At 37.2% G+C, this 15,684-nt stretch overlaps 1 pseudogene; it reads right to left on the reverse strand.

The window, feature by feature from the left end:
- Positions 1-4,389: 4,389 nt before the first annotated feature.
- Positions 4,390-15,393, reverse strand: LOC108451751 (terpene synthase 10-like; annotated as a pseudogene).
- Between the last annotated feature and the right edge of the window lie 291 nt (positions 15,394-15,684).

The following is a 15,684-nucleotide window of genomic DNA, read 5'->3' on the forward strand; positions in this document are numbered from 1 at the left end:
TATGGTAGCCGTATGTATGTGTTTGATTGAGAAGTAAATTTGTTTGAATTAGCTCAAGAGCTTAGAGGACCAAAGTTGGATAAAGGGAAGGAAAAAGTGATCGAATAGCCGTCGAAATCGTTCGACAACATCCGAGGTAAGTCTTCGAGTAATGGCCCTACTTGAATTATATTGAAATGATTTGTCATATTATGGCGGATAGCCGAATGTGCGTAGGGACTACGTTGTAAAGTCAATTGAAATCATGCTCTTTGTGTGTGGCTATTGAGCCGAAATTGGAAAGGTTTGATAAATGTTTTGTGTTTGAGCCTTAGTAACGAAAATGAAATATGGATGTGTCGTGATTATTGATATATGTGTGCATGAGCATTTGAATGACACCCAGGCTAAGTCTCGAAGGCATTTATGCTAGTGATTATATCCGGGCTAAGACCCGAAGGCATTTGTGCGAGTTGTTATATCCGGGCTAAGACCCGAAGGCATTTGTGAGAGTTGTTATATCCGGGCTAAGACCCGAAGGCATTTGTGTGAGTTGCTATACCCGGGTTAAGACCCGAAGGCAATTGTGCTTGTGGTTATATCCGGCTAAATTCTGAAGAAACTTGGTTTGAAGGTGAGCGTTTTGTGCTGTAATAAATTCAATTAATACGCTCAAAAAACCCAAACGATAAGGTATGTTTGCATGTGCCTCGGAAAAGTCGGTTCGTTTGAAATAGTATTCGTTCAATCGACTAACGAACTTTCGGCTCTTAGATAGGTTGATACCTTGTGTGTGTATATGTTGATGAAGTGTGAAGTAAGTATGATTATGAGAATGTGTATTAATAACGTGATTCATTTAGCTATGTGAACGTAATACTTTAGTCAAAGCCGATTTCATTACTTGAAACTTACTAAGCATTAAAATGCTTACCCGTTGCTTTGGCTCTTTGTTTTCTAGATTTTGTTCGTTAGCTATCGGATTCGGGATCATCAAGTCGAAGTCATCCACACTATCAAAGCCCTTTTGGTACTCTTTTAGTTGAACTCTGGATATGGCGTGTATAGGACTACCCTTTGTTGTTTTTCAAGTACTTTTTGTGATGTATGTGTATACGACCATGCGAAAATGGCTCGTAGAAGTGGAGTATGGCATTAGACCATTTGTGTTTATGTATATATATATGGTTTCATGATGTGACTATGGACTGGAATGGAAGTGTTGGGCAAATGATCAGCCATTGGAATGGCTAAATATGATCATATGTGGACCTATGTATGACAAAACTCTAGTTGGTCCATGGAAACCACGAAATAGGTAAAGTTTACCTTGAAAACAGATGCTGACAGCAGCAGTGGTGTGGATTTGAAAAATCACTAAAATTTGTAGGAATGGAATTAAATAGTGAATAAATTATGTAATCGAATCTTGATGAATCTATTTTCATATTAAAGTAACGAAATGATCATATGAATAGCATATTAAGAGATATTAAAGTTCTCGTGAAACAGGGCCAGAACTGTTTCTGGATCCCCTGTTTCAACTTTGAAAATTTACCATAAATTATCCAGAGACAATTTGAAGTCATGCCTTATATGTATAGATTCCTCTTTGAGTGTAGTTTTATTAGAAAAAACATCATGAGTATTGAAGCTCTGTACAGGGAGATATCCAAGTTGTAATACATGAAGGTCAGAGTAGTAGAACCCAGAATCAGGGGAGACTTTAACTAATAAACTGTACCAATTGGCCTGACCAAAAATTCTAGAAATAAATCCACAGATTGATATATGAGTCTATTTTCAGGGAAAATTTACGGAATCAGTTTTCGAGTTTTGGAACTCAAGATATGATTTTTAAGACGACAGTGACGCAGTTAGCCAGCCTGTCTGAAATTTTTTTTTAAATGGACTGTGAAAACAAAGTAATTAAGTCTGTTAGCACCTCGCGTTCGACTCCGGAAACGGTATCGGGTATGGGGTGTTACAATGAATGTCCTATAGCAAAGGAAACATGGGAGAATTTCGGCATCAGTTGGCCCATTCCGGAAGAAAATAATGATTTTAGGGACTAGTTAAAGCTTATTTTCCAATCTTTTTGCAGAGTTATAGTATGTACTCTATGGGCGATTTGGACATCCAGAAATAAATTTATCCACAAAGGTGAAGTTAAAACGGGTTCACAAATTGTTGACTTTGTTAAAAATTTTATGCTGGAATTAGATGGGCTGAAAGCGTCAGTGAACATCTTTGTGTGGGTGGATAGGTTGCTCCAATCGGAATGAGGCTGAAAATTAATTTTGATGCTGCTTTCAATAAACATAAGAAGGAATCGTGTTCTGGTTTAGTTATCCGGAATAATAAAGCACAGATTATTGTTTCTAAAACAGTTATGAACTCGAACATACCATCCGCCTTTGCTGCTGAAGCTGTGGCGTGTCTTCAGGGTTTGCAACTTGGTTTACATCTTGGCTTGAGAGAGGTGGAGGTCGAGGGTGACTCTCGGACGGTTATATGTAAGCTGCAAGTGGAGCAGGAGGATAGATCAGAGATTTCTGTGTTTATAAATGACTCTAAAAAATTAAGCTTGGGTTTCCAGACTTGTGTTTTCCTTTTTACAAACAGGGACGTTAACAAGGTTGCGCATCTCATTGCATCAGAAGGAATAAGAAGGAGAGAGTCAACTTATATGGTAAATCAGGTACTTTCTGTCGCGGCGGAGATAGTGGCTGAGGATCAAAAGAGGACACAGAGCATGAGGGAACTGAGGAGTCGGAGGGTAGGAGATGAAGAAAAAAAATGTTTCTTTGAATCTATCTGTGGAAGATCTTTCAGGAAGGAGGGTGTAATCAATGAAGTTTGTTGGTTTTTGAAATGCTTTTGGATGTTAGAATAACTTAGAACTATATTTTGAAACAGTCAGTGCTTTCAAGAATTAGTCCATCAATCTATTCAAGGTAAATTTACTCGTTTTAATCTTATTTTGGTATGACAAAATTTGTTGACATAAGTTTGGTTTAATGATTACTACATTTGAATGCTTTTCAGAGCATGTTAGAATAACTTAGAACTATATTTGTATGCAATTCTAAGCATAAGTTTCAATATTGAACAAATATGCCTTGAAACATGGTTGTTATTTTGCTTTGATCCATGCATTTCAATGTTTAAGTCTTGAGACATGGACTCTTTGTCTTGAGACATTCAAAGTTTGTAGCCAAAATTGGGTACAAGGGAAGCAAGTCTCGAGACTTAACCTTTGTGTCTCAAAACGAAGGACCATGTATCGATACATTGGCTAATTTATCAAAACATAACTTTTAGATGTTATAGTTTGGGACCCTAATAAATATTGTAAGGCCTATTTGAGCTTGATTTTTGTTTGTTATGACTTGTAGTTGCTTGAAATAATTTATACTTTGAATAAAACTCAAGTTTAAGTTTATACTCTATGTTTGATTGATCGTTGTCATTCCGACAACAAATGTACTAGTCTTTATTCAATAAGGCCTCTAGACCAAATAATTGGTATTACAATATATACCGAAAACACTTTGTTATTTATTGGACAATGTGATTTTTTTTTACTAAGCCATTAAATGTTTTATTAAAAAAAGCTTTGACAATAGGAAAAGAAGGAGATTCAAAGAAAAAAAAGCCTCAAAAAACACAACACTCATATTCGAATACTTCTGAAGACCCAGCAAGAGAACACCCGAAAATACCTCACAATTCATAAAACAAACATCAAAATGACCTCAAAGCAGAAAACAAGACCTCCAAGCTTAATGGAAACAACAAACTCAACAATCAGAAACAAAGACTTAGACCATCATTGTAGTAAGACACCCCAACCATCTCATACATACCAGAATTGCAATCGAACCTAGTTAACACTATATTAAAAAAAAAAGACCACAAAGAACCTAGTTAACACTCCAAATTTAATCTTCTCTTTTCAATTTCTACTGAGTCCTTATCAAAAGTCTCTCGACTTCTATGTCATCGACAACAAGATCAACAAAACAAACCATTGTTGATAAGCACCTCCAGACAAAGGACCTTATTAAAAAAAAACACCGTAAAGAACTTAGCTAACACTCTAAATTTAATCTTCTCTCTTCAATTCCAACTAGGTCCTTATTAAAAATCTTTCAACATCTATATAATCGGTAGAAAGATCAATAAAACAAACCATTATCAATAAGCACCTCAAGACAAAACACATTATTAAAAAAGGGCAAAGAACCTAACTAACACTCCAAATTTAATCTTCTCTTTTCAAATTCCAATGATCCTAAAACCCAATTTTTTCCCCAAGCCCTCATGCCTTCATCACTTCCTAAAACTTGAAATTATTGTTACAATTACTTGCAACATCATCTTTCAATTAGGTTTTTCATAACAATTTTAAGGAATAGATGAAACAAGTAATAATAATACATGATCATTAGTCTTTTGATCTTCAATCCCATGGTTGTCACTGTATTGGTACATGCATTGAGCATTCCTTACTACGTTCAATGCAATATGTTTAAATAGAATAGATAAAGGGGGATTGAGACATTAGATATTCTCTATTAATCCTTTTCCATACTGCACCAATTAACTTCTTTACATGCTCACGAGCTTCCACTTCAGAAGAACCAGTTTCATGCATGTAACATTGGATTGATTTGAGGACATCACCTCTTTTAAGTTCATCTTAATCAACCAAATCCATGTGAAGAACAAGTACTATATGTGTGAATAAAACAAAAAAAATGAACTAAGGAGTGTATATATATTGCATACCATTGATGTCCCAAGATCATCAGCAAGTCAAAAAATTATGGCCGAGCAATAAATTAGATTGGAATCTTTCTTCTAGTACTCCAAGCGCTCCTTTGTTGTTAGATTTGATGAGGACAAACTATGTGATAGTACTAAGGGAATCGCAATAGATTCTATTTGGTACAAACACAACATAGATCAATCTTATTTTCATCCCTTCTTTTGAGATTTCAATGGCATTTTTTGATTTGTGGAGAAAGATAGGAAGAGAAGGGAGAAAATAGACTTATAGAACAAAATCCAAATAGCAGTTCAATGGCATAGTGTATTTACAGATATACATAGAAATAGAAGGTAATCTCAAAACCTACGTCTCGACCACACGTGACAATCAACACACTTGGTACTATACACAGAATCACAACAGGCAAACCCATCAATGGGTTGATGCCAAAACACTATCATCACAAACACAATGATAAGAAAATCAGAATTACACTTACACCTTTAACAGTAGTTGCTTTGACCTATCCCAAAATCCCCTGCTTGGTTGGTGGGGATAGAAAGAAACACATTGCTAATAATGTGTAAAATGTATTTTGTGAATCCATGTTACTTGGGATGGTAACAAATAGTAGTTGCTTTAACTTATCTCAAAATCCAAATAGCAGTTCAACGGCATAGTGTATTTATGGCCGAGCAATAAATTATATTGGAATCTTCCTTCTAGTACTCCAAGCACTCCTTTGTTGTTATATTTGATGAGGACAAACTATGTGATAGTACTAAGGGAATCGGAATAGATTTTATTTGGTACAAACACAGCATAGATCAATCTTATTTTCATCCATTCTTTTGAGATTTCAATGGCATTTTTTGATTTGCCTCCACTAAGTAAGCTTTGCATAACTCTTCCCACTAAATAAATAATAACTTTATTTTAATATGTAAAATTAAAGGAAAATATTTATGGATCAAAATAAAGATCTGAACTTAGTACTGCTTTCTTCAAGAAAGAAATGGTATAAAATCCATGTTCCTTGAGATTATTAAATGCTATTTCGTTCTGGAGTTGCAAAGAGCAAAGAAACATATGTTCACATATTCTGGGAGAAGCTCCATTGAATTTGTATCCTATCTAAAATATTAAACACAACTTAAAAGTTCTTATCTATAATTATTTCAGATTTGGACTTTTAGATACCAACTTTATGCAATTACTAAAGTGGGGGAAAAAAATATTAAACTTTAGAAAATTCATCCAATGTACCATACACATCATCAATACTTTTTATTAATACAATAACCTTTGTTAGAGTTCTTCTAAGGTTCCCAAAATGAGGATCAAATGCAATGCCCACTGTCCATAGAAAGTTTTCCATCAACAGGTCTTTTGCAAATGGTAGCTTTTCTCTCAGACCTATATCCCTCCACCACCTGCACATTCGTTTCATCTCAAAAGATTAGATAATATATATATATATATATATATGTGTGTGTGTGTATTTAATTAATAAAATTCCATTCTTTGTTAGACCATGGATGCACTTACTCAAAAACATATATTAGATCATCCTGGTATACTGCTTGCACAATATTAAAATCCAATTTAGCGAGCTCTAAAAGAATAGGATTTATTTTCTCTGTTGTCTCGTACACATCTATAAACCACTTGGCTTCCAATCTTGACACCCTCCAATGCAGAGGAAGTTCCAACACATGCTTCACTAGCATCCTAACATATTCATCTATTTTCTTTTCCTTTAGATATTGTTGAACCTGTTGAGCTACGAAATGCCTTGTAGTGTCTAAAATACCTTCATCCTTCATGGAAAGATGTGAAGCTTCATACAAGTTTAGAAGCCCTTTGTAGTCCTCACAAAGACTCGACTTGAAATTCCCTATCTTATCCATAAAACCGGAGAAAACCTCTACACGTATAACAAATTTTATATGTTTATTACTATTACTATTTTTACTGCTGTTTGTTTTATATAAAATCTCTGCACTTTTTACCTTGAGTTAAATTATAACCATGCTACCTTAGAAGTCTAAATTCAAGTGCTGTAGCATATAAATTTCCTTCCTTCCATAAAGCTTTGCTCTGATCAGCCCTTATATGGATATCCTCCAAAAACCTCTTGGTTTCATCCTGAAAATGATAAGATAAACCGAGCCTCTGCAAGGTATCTGTTAGGAATGAAGGCACTCGTTAGTCCTCTGTTAGTCTGTTAGTCTGTTATACACAAGTTGTTATTCAGTTAACTAAGTTATTAGTAGTAGTTACTCATACAAGACTGATAAATACTATTGATTGTATAGATTCAAAAATAACAATAATCAATTCAATTTTTGAGAATACTTTTCAATCTTACTAGAGATATTAACATGATATTAGAGCCTAACTTCTGGAGACCTGTGTATTGTGCTTCTATGGCCACCTTTGCCTCAATTGATTCTACCACTGCTACTCATAGCTGCTCATCGTTCACTGGTGTACAACTAGTTCAATCCTTCCTTTGTAACGACACTATTAAGCTGGATGACAGTAACTTCATTCAATGGTAGCAGCGTTTTCGTTTGATTACTGAAGGATATAATTTGAATAGTTCTTTAGAAGGACACTATCTGCTTCGCCAAGATTCTTGCAGTCATCGGACAGATCTTTAGTTTTGAATCTTGATGCTTCATCGTATTTCAACAAGATAAGTTCTTTGTTTCTTGGCTTCTCTCTACTATTATCTCTTCTCTGTTATCTTTTTTCACAGATGCTAACACGGCTTGTGATGTCTGGACAATTGTTACTCATCTCTTTACCGCCGTTATTGGAGCCAAGATCTCTCGCATCCGTCATGAGTTACACTCAACTAAGAAGGTGCAATGTCAATCAAAGAATACATTACTAAGATCTAGAATACATGTGCCTTACTTGATGCTTTTGGATCTCAAATTTTAGAAATGAAAAAGGTGGAGATTGTACTTGCAGACTTGCTATTGGATTTTGATGTAGTGCTCACCCTTATGTCTTTTTCGTCAAAGCCTTTGACCTTAAAACAGCTCGTTGATGTTCTTAAGGAGTATGAGAGTCGTCAGGCTCGAGCGGTGCAAGAGGTGTCGATTCATATGCATTTCGTAGAGGCGGTTCTGTCTTCGATGGTGGTAGATGCTGTGCGTGGCGGTCGTCCCCCACTGGTTGTGAGAGAGGCTTTCGTTCTCACGTCCAATGTCAGATCTATGGTCGATTTGGCCATTTGGCTCAATGGTGCTACTATCGCTTTAATCGTGACTATAGTTGTCCGGTGTCGGTGGCGCAGTCTTCATTGTCATATTCCTTTGCTGATCCAAGTTTGAGAGTTGTTGGTTTTGGTGTTTATAGTGAACCATCCGACGCACCACCTGCTAGTTGCCAGGTGCCATTCTCATGATAGGATACTGGTTTCTCCTCGTCGCACTACAAACATTTCTCCTTAGAGGCTGGTGGGGCGGCTTGATGATAGTTGTGACTCCTCCGCATATATCACAACCTAGGGTTGCCCCTCACCTTTTTGTCGCATATGATAATGGGGTAGGCCATGACTTTGGGACTTCAGACAGGCCTAATGTTGGACCGATTATGCATGGTCCTTCACTTGTGCCGAATGTTGCTGGGCCACTCATGAATGCTATTGGATCGCTCATGCCTGCTGCTGGGCCGAATGCTGCCGGCCACAATTTTGGGGGAATTTTTCCTCCTAATGGACCATCTAATAGTGTACATCCTAGTAGGTCGATTTCAAATTGTGTTCGATTTGAAGGCTCTTTTGATCATGGACAGGGACTCTGGCTTATCAGTGGTGGTGATTCTAGACCGAATTCTGTTCCGCGTATTCCCTGGATGACAAAACCTTGTGCTCGTGTTCATCTTATTTCGGTGCCACCTTGTGTTGGGTTGCCTTGTGTTCTCGACTTTCATGCGTCTAATTTCTTAAATTCTATTGGGTCCAATGCTAATGCAACTCACTTTGGGTCTAATTTTGATGAGGATGACTCATATATTCTTATGCTTATAGGAGCGTCATCTTGGTATCCAGATTCAGGGGCTATGCATCATGTTTATCGAGAAGCCTCTACTCTGAATAAGTTCACACCATACTCAGGTATCTCTCCTCTCTTCATGGGTGATGGGACTCCCACCAAAATTTCAAGTGTTGGTAATTCTATTTTACCCACAAAGACTAAGCTACTCTATTTGTCTAATGTTTTGTGTGTGTCAAATATACGGAAGAATCTCATGTCTGTTTCTTAGTTTGTAACTGAAAATATCGTGTTTTTTGAATTTCATCCGTCTTATTGTGTTATTAAAGACATCAAGACTTAAGAAGTTTTGCTACGATGCCACATTCGTAATGGGATCTATTAATTCTCTCTGATTGATTCTGCTCATTCTGCTGTAGTTCCTTCTGCTTCAGAAACTGGCCTTCAGTCCTCTACTGACAACTGTGATATTTTTACTTTGTGGCATTGAAGACTTGGTCACCCCTCTTCTCATGTGGTTAAGTCTTTTTTAGATAAGTGTCAGATTGTATCAAATAACTCTTGTCTTATTACTGTTTGTATTGCTTTCCAAAAGAGGAAGTTTCATAAATTGCATTTCCCTCATTCTACCACTAATATAATGAATCGTTTGCTTTGGTTGTCTCCAATTTATTAGGACCTGGGTCTGTTGCTTGTGACAAACATTGGTACTATGTTTCATTTACTGACATGTGTACTCACTATACTTGGCTCTATCTTATTCAGTGTAAGTCTCAGACTGTGGATTGCTTTATTCAGTTTTAGCAGATAGTCAAAACACAGTTTGAGAGAGATATTAAATAGTTTTAGAGTGATTGGGGCAGTGAGTTTCATACGTTTAAGGTTGTATTGGCCAAAAATGGAATTATTCAGCGGGTATCCTGTCTACATAGATCCAAATAGAATGGGGTGGCTAAACGTAAACATCGACACATTGTTGATATAGGCCTTACTCTGTTAGCTTAGGCAAATTTTACTATGGGTTTTTGGGGCTATGCGTTTTGTTGTGCCATTCACCTTATTAATTGTCTTCCTGCATTCGTTTTGAAAGGGAAATATCTTTTTAAAGTTCTTTATGGCCAGGATCCCGCATATGATCATTTATGTGTGTTCGAGTGTTGTTACTTTCCATACTTACGGCCATTCCTTTCCCATAAATTGGATTTTTGCTCTCATCCATGCACATTCTTAGGGTATTTGATCTACTAAATATTTGATCACACGACCTATTTTGGCATCGCCTCCAGCTTCTGATCCATCTTTCGCTCCATCTGTTTCGTTACACTCTTAAGATATCTCTGATTCCTTGCCCATGGGCCCCACTCCTTTTATGTCATCCTCTATTTCTTCTGATCTTCTGACTATTCCTCTGCATATGGGAAATACATATTCCATGTAACACCCCAAACCAGGCCTAGCCGTTATGGCCGAATCCGTCGTGCCACGTCGAAGCGTTCAAACCATTTTATGTTGTTTATCTAGAAAAACGTTCAAATCATTTTATGTTGTTGATCTAGAAAAACTTACTTAGTGTTTTAAAAGATATAATCTCATTGTAGGTTAAGGTGAATGGAAGCTGTGCACCAGGTAGGAAACCGGAAAAAGAGGAGGTGAGTTCATCAGACTGCTTAAGTACCAAGCTCCCTTCGGATCCAATCCTAGACATGTACACCGCCATTGCCACACCTCAACGTCATGTATATTTTCAGGAAACCAATTTGATTAAGTCCTTTTTAGGAAAAGTGATTAATTTTGGAAAATATTTTCATTGCGGAAGCTTTGCTTGTTGTCGTGTTGTTTTGAAATCAATTACTGTTTTTGAAAACGCGCCTTAAAACTATCCAATTTAAATAGTTAAGCATAAGTGATACCTATCCTAATAAAATATATTAAAACCATCAACAAAAAGAATAATTAAGCGGCCTTATTACATAAAAAAAAACCCAAAACCTTAAACGTAAATAAAAGAATGTCCAGTTCACCAGAAGAAAATCAAACTTACAGAACGTGTGGCCACTCCGAATCCCTCACCGCTCCAAGCCCACTATGGTTGGGGATTACCTGCGTGGATGAAAATAAAGGGGTGAGTTTGGGGAAACTCAGTGTGTAAATTAACCCAACCATAGCCTATATCCGTTCAAACCACAAAGAATGAATAAGTTGGCCTTAGCCCGCAATGCAATGAGAATAAAGCCTATAGGCCCATAATGTAACGTAAGATAGCACATGTTTATGCAAAACCCAACCCATATCCAACCACATGCACCCCCATACCAACCTTTCACCATGTGGGGAGACTACTCGACCCACCCAACCGCTACACGCAACAGAAATATGCAGAATGACTGCCAGAACAGATAATGTGACAGAGTCACCAGATACAGATAATTGTGGCAGAGCCACCAGAATAGATATATGTGGCAAAGCCACCAGATCAGATAATTGTGGCATAGCCACCAGGACGCTTCCTCCATAATATAACCCATGTCCCTATGCAACAGATATACAATCCTGGCATACATCATACAGAATGAAATCATCCTGCTTTTCAGTCAAAAGTAACCCTAGGGGTATAATGGTAATTTTGCACCTAAGGGTATATCAGTAATTTCCATACATAGGGGTATTTAAGTAATTTCATTATTCTTAAGGTTTTCATGCATAACATAGCCATTTACGTACGACCAGAAACACTTACCGCGTTTTCTTACCGTATTGGGCCCATTGGCCCACTATCCTGATTTTGGCCCATTAGGCCCAAGAACATCGAAATGCATGGAATTGTGCACTTTGCAATCTTATCACTTTAACTTACCACATACATCAACTATTAATCTCATGAGCATTCGCACACTCGCAAGTTCTCAAGATACCGGCTTTTCGGCATTTCGGCTTTTTGGCTTTTGCCGATCTAGTCTATAAGAGGGTGTTAGTTACACACCTGTTTGCGATGATATGCTGACGAGATCCATACACGAACTGCCTACAATTGGATTACTAACACATTAATCTAACTATCAAAAGCGAACTACGTATTAACCCCTTACCACATTCAGCCAAAAGCACCTTAGGCACTAGCGATCCTACCTTTGCCGAAGTTAGCGATTATGTCTAGATCCAGTCGTTCCACTTGTCCAAGCCTTCGATCAGAAGCCTCTAGATCCCACTATTATCAAAATAAAATAGTTATAACAACCCTTAGAACTACAAGCCCAAATCGACAGCCTCCCTAACCTTTAGGGGTTTCAGCTTTTCTAAAACCCGAAATAAAGATTAAGTTCAAAAACTTACCACCGGTTCCTTCAGTCAATGATTCCAATTAACTCCTACTCGATTATGATGTAGATCTAACCCCTTAAATGATAATAAAAGTCGAGCCTTTAGTGATCTTAAAATTCGGCTATGTCCCTATGGCTTTGCGTTTTCGGATTTTTGTAACAGTAAAGAAAAGATGAGGGTTTTGTAGTGGCTTTGTCAACAGAAACTTGGGGTTCAGAGGACTAGAGAATTGGTCAAGAAGATGAGGGAAAATAAGAGGGTTTTGACTAGAAGAAAACAACAGAAAAGAAATTAGGCTTTCAGGATTTCGACTTTTTTGAGGTAATCGACTATAGGCTTAAAAACAACTGATAAAAATGAAGATGAGCAGAATGGTAGAGAGATTCGGCAGACAACAAGAAGAAAAGAAGTTGATGAAGAGAGAAAAAGAAGAAAAGAAAGAAGAAAAAGGAAGAATGGTCCGGAAACGGCACAACTTACCCCTAATGCCGAATTTATACTTAGCATTTGTCCTAGCCGAAACTTGCCCCCTAAAGAAAACCTTTGGCCGCCCAACTCTTGCTCCTCAAGAGTCCACCATGCGGCCAACACAGCTCTCCCTAATCAACTCCTAAATCCTCTCCCTTATCCCCTCCTTACTCAATCCTCTGAGCAACTCAAACTCCTCCTGACAGTCTTTTACTTGAGTTCCATTACTTACCCTTTCTAAACATAAAAATAATTCCCTTAATATGCTCCCATTGTGACTTGAACCTTGGTTCTCCCTAGCATCCACACGCCACTTTTATAGCCTTCCCAGTGGCGTCACATGCCACTTTTCCACCTGCTTCTTTGTGTTTTATTTTTCCCAATTAATACTTAAAAACCAGTTACCCAGAACCCCTTTTTCTTTCGGAGCTAAAATGAACTAAAATTACCGAGTTTTAACTTAAGCTTGGGCCTTCTAGAGGCCCACTAACATAAGTAAACCTACGCCAAATAGACAGAACACAGAAATTTTAAATCTTTGCCAGCATAAACAGAATTCCCGAAAATTGGGGCGTTACATTCCATGGTTACGAGATCTAAGGACAGCGTTTTTAAACCTAAGGCTCTCTCTGTTGAAGCTCCTAATTGTGAACCCCACACGATTGATGAGGCGTTTTCTAGTAAGGAATGGCATCTAGCCGCTCAAGCTAAATATGATGCTCTCATTCACAACTCTACCTGGGATATTGTTCCCTTGCCACCTGGTCGGAAGGTTATTGTATGTAAGTGGTTATTTAAGGTTAAGAAAAATCCTGATGGGACTATTGCTTTTAGTAAGGCCCGGTTGGTGGTGAAAGGTTGTTCTCATGTTCCCTAATGTAATTTCAAGGAGACGTTTAATCTTGTGGTTAAACCTGATACTATTCGAACCATATTATCTGTTGTTGTCTCCAAAGGATGGCAACTTCGTCAAGTTGTTGTTAATAATGCCTTTTTAAATGGAGATCTCACTAACGAGGTGTTTATGCAGTAGCCTCTAAGATATGTTAAATATGGTCCACATGGTGAGCACTTGGTGTGTCGTCTGACCAAAGCTTTTTATGGACTACGTCAAACTCTACGTGCTTGGTTCAATAAACTAAAATGTTTCCTTCTCTCTGCTGGTCTTTTCTTGTCCAAATCTGATGCCTCTCTATTTGTTCGTGTCACGCCTCCTCCACTTTGTATGTTTTGGTTTATGTGGATGACATTATTGTTACTGGAAGTCTACCAGATAGCATTGATGTTTTTGTTCAACAATTACATAATGAATTTTTGCTTAAAGACATTGGTGACCTCTATTACTTTCTCGGTGTTGAAGTTACACGGTCCTTCACTGGATGTCTAAATCTATGTCAATGTAAGTACATTCGAGAACTTCTTGAAAAAAGTGGCTTGGCTAATGCAAAAAGTGTTCACACACCAATGATCAGTTCTTCTGTTTTATGAAAGGAAGTGATCCTACTGAATATAAGAGCCTTGTCGGTGCTTTACAATATATAGTTTTGACTTGACTTGATATTGCCTACGCCGTAAATCGTGTTTGTAAATTCATGCATGTTCCAACTACTGTGCATCTAGTTGCGTTAAAGTAGATTTTATGTTATTTACATGTCACTTTTGATTATCGGCTAGTTTTTCGCCTGTTTGATAGATTTTCATTAGTGGTTATGTCAATGCCAAGTGGGGATTAGATTTTGACAATCATTGGTAAACGGCAGGGTATTGCATGTGCTTTGGACATACACCAGTCTCATGGTTCTCAAGGAAATAACAAGTAGTGTCTCAGTCTATGGCTAAACCTGAATATCGGAGTCTTATCGCTGCTATCAATGATGTTACTTGGTTACTCTCGTTGCTACAAAACTACGCTTGTGTTCTGCCGATCTACCCCCTATTTGGTGTGGCAATTCTAGTGTCGTTGCTATCGTAGCCAATCCTATTCTCCACTCCAAGTTTAAACATGTTGAGCTCGACCTCTTCTTTGTCTACAAAAATGTTGCTAATGGCTCACTTTTTGTTGGTGAGGTCCCAACGTGTGATAATGTCGCTGGCATCCTCACCAAACCTCTATCTGTTTCGTCCTTTGTGTAATTTGATAATTTTCTTTAGATTTTACTTGTGGAGAAGACGAGAGAATGTTAGGAGTCTAAGGAAGGCACTCTGTTAGTCCTTTGTTAGCCTGTTAGTCCGTTATACACAAGTTGTTATGCAGTTAACTAAGTTGTTAGCAGTAGTTACTCATACAACATTTATAAATACTATTGATTGTACAGATTCAATAATAACAATAATCAATTCAATTTCTGAGAACATTTTTCAATCTTACTAGAGATATTAACAATATCGATCAACTCAAGCTTCTCTAAAGAGTCCATAACTTTTTCATCATTCTCGCTTCGCCTACAAGTATGATTACTTGTTCATTAAATGATTCCCCCTGGATGGTAGTAAATATATTCTCATCTTGCATAAAATATAATGTTTGTAACTTCAAAGTAATTAGTGTTCAAATGTTCATTTCTTTGTTTTAACTACTTATTACAACAAGAAGCAACGTAAATAATATAAATATACCAGAGAGTCGCTCTTGATCGACTGAATATAATCGTACTCCCAAATAGGAGGATGGTAATTAGTAGACTGTCTAACAATTTTTTGATTCGAACCATTAGCTGTAGCAATAGATTTGAAGGCTTGAACGACACTCAAGTTGTTGACATTTGATCTATTGAAGGTGCCTATCCTATGCAATCTGATGAAACTGCTGCTAGGAAATACAGTTAGGAGATGAAGGGCCATGAAAAAGCTCCACTTAGGGAATTTCAAATGATTGATTCAACTTTATAGCTTAGTTGTACTTTACTTTCAGAAAAGAAGAAAAAAATTGATTGAACTTTCTCCAAAAACCAACGCATGCTACCACCATGTATATATAATCAGTTAATGCTATTTTCTTTTTACTATATGTTAGAAGTCAAATTAACTTTTCGAAGCTTTTTTAACTTCTTAAAACCAACAAAGCTTGAAGCCAAGAGTTGTCGTACAATTTGGCTTAGTAACGTGGCAGGTTGGTGATGATTACATAAGGAC

Source organism: Gossypium arboreum, chromosome 9, assembly GCF_025698485.1.
Source record: "Gossypium arboreum isolate Shixiya-1 chromosome 9, ASM2569848v2, whole genome shotgun sequence".
In the NCBI taxonomy this organism is placed as follows: Eukaryota; Viridiplantae; Streptophyta; class Magnoliopsida; order Malvales; family Malvaceae; genus Gossypium; species Gossypium arboreum.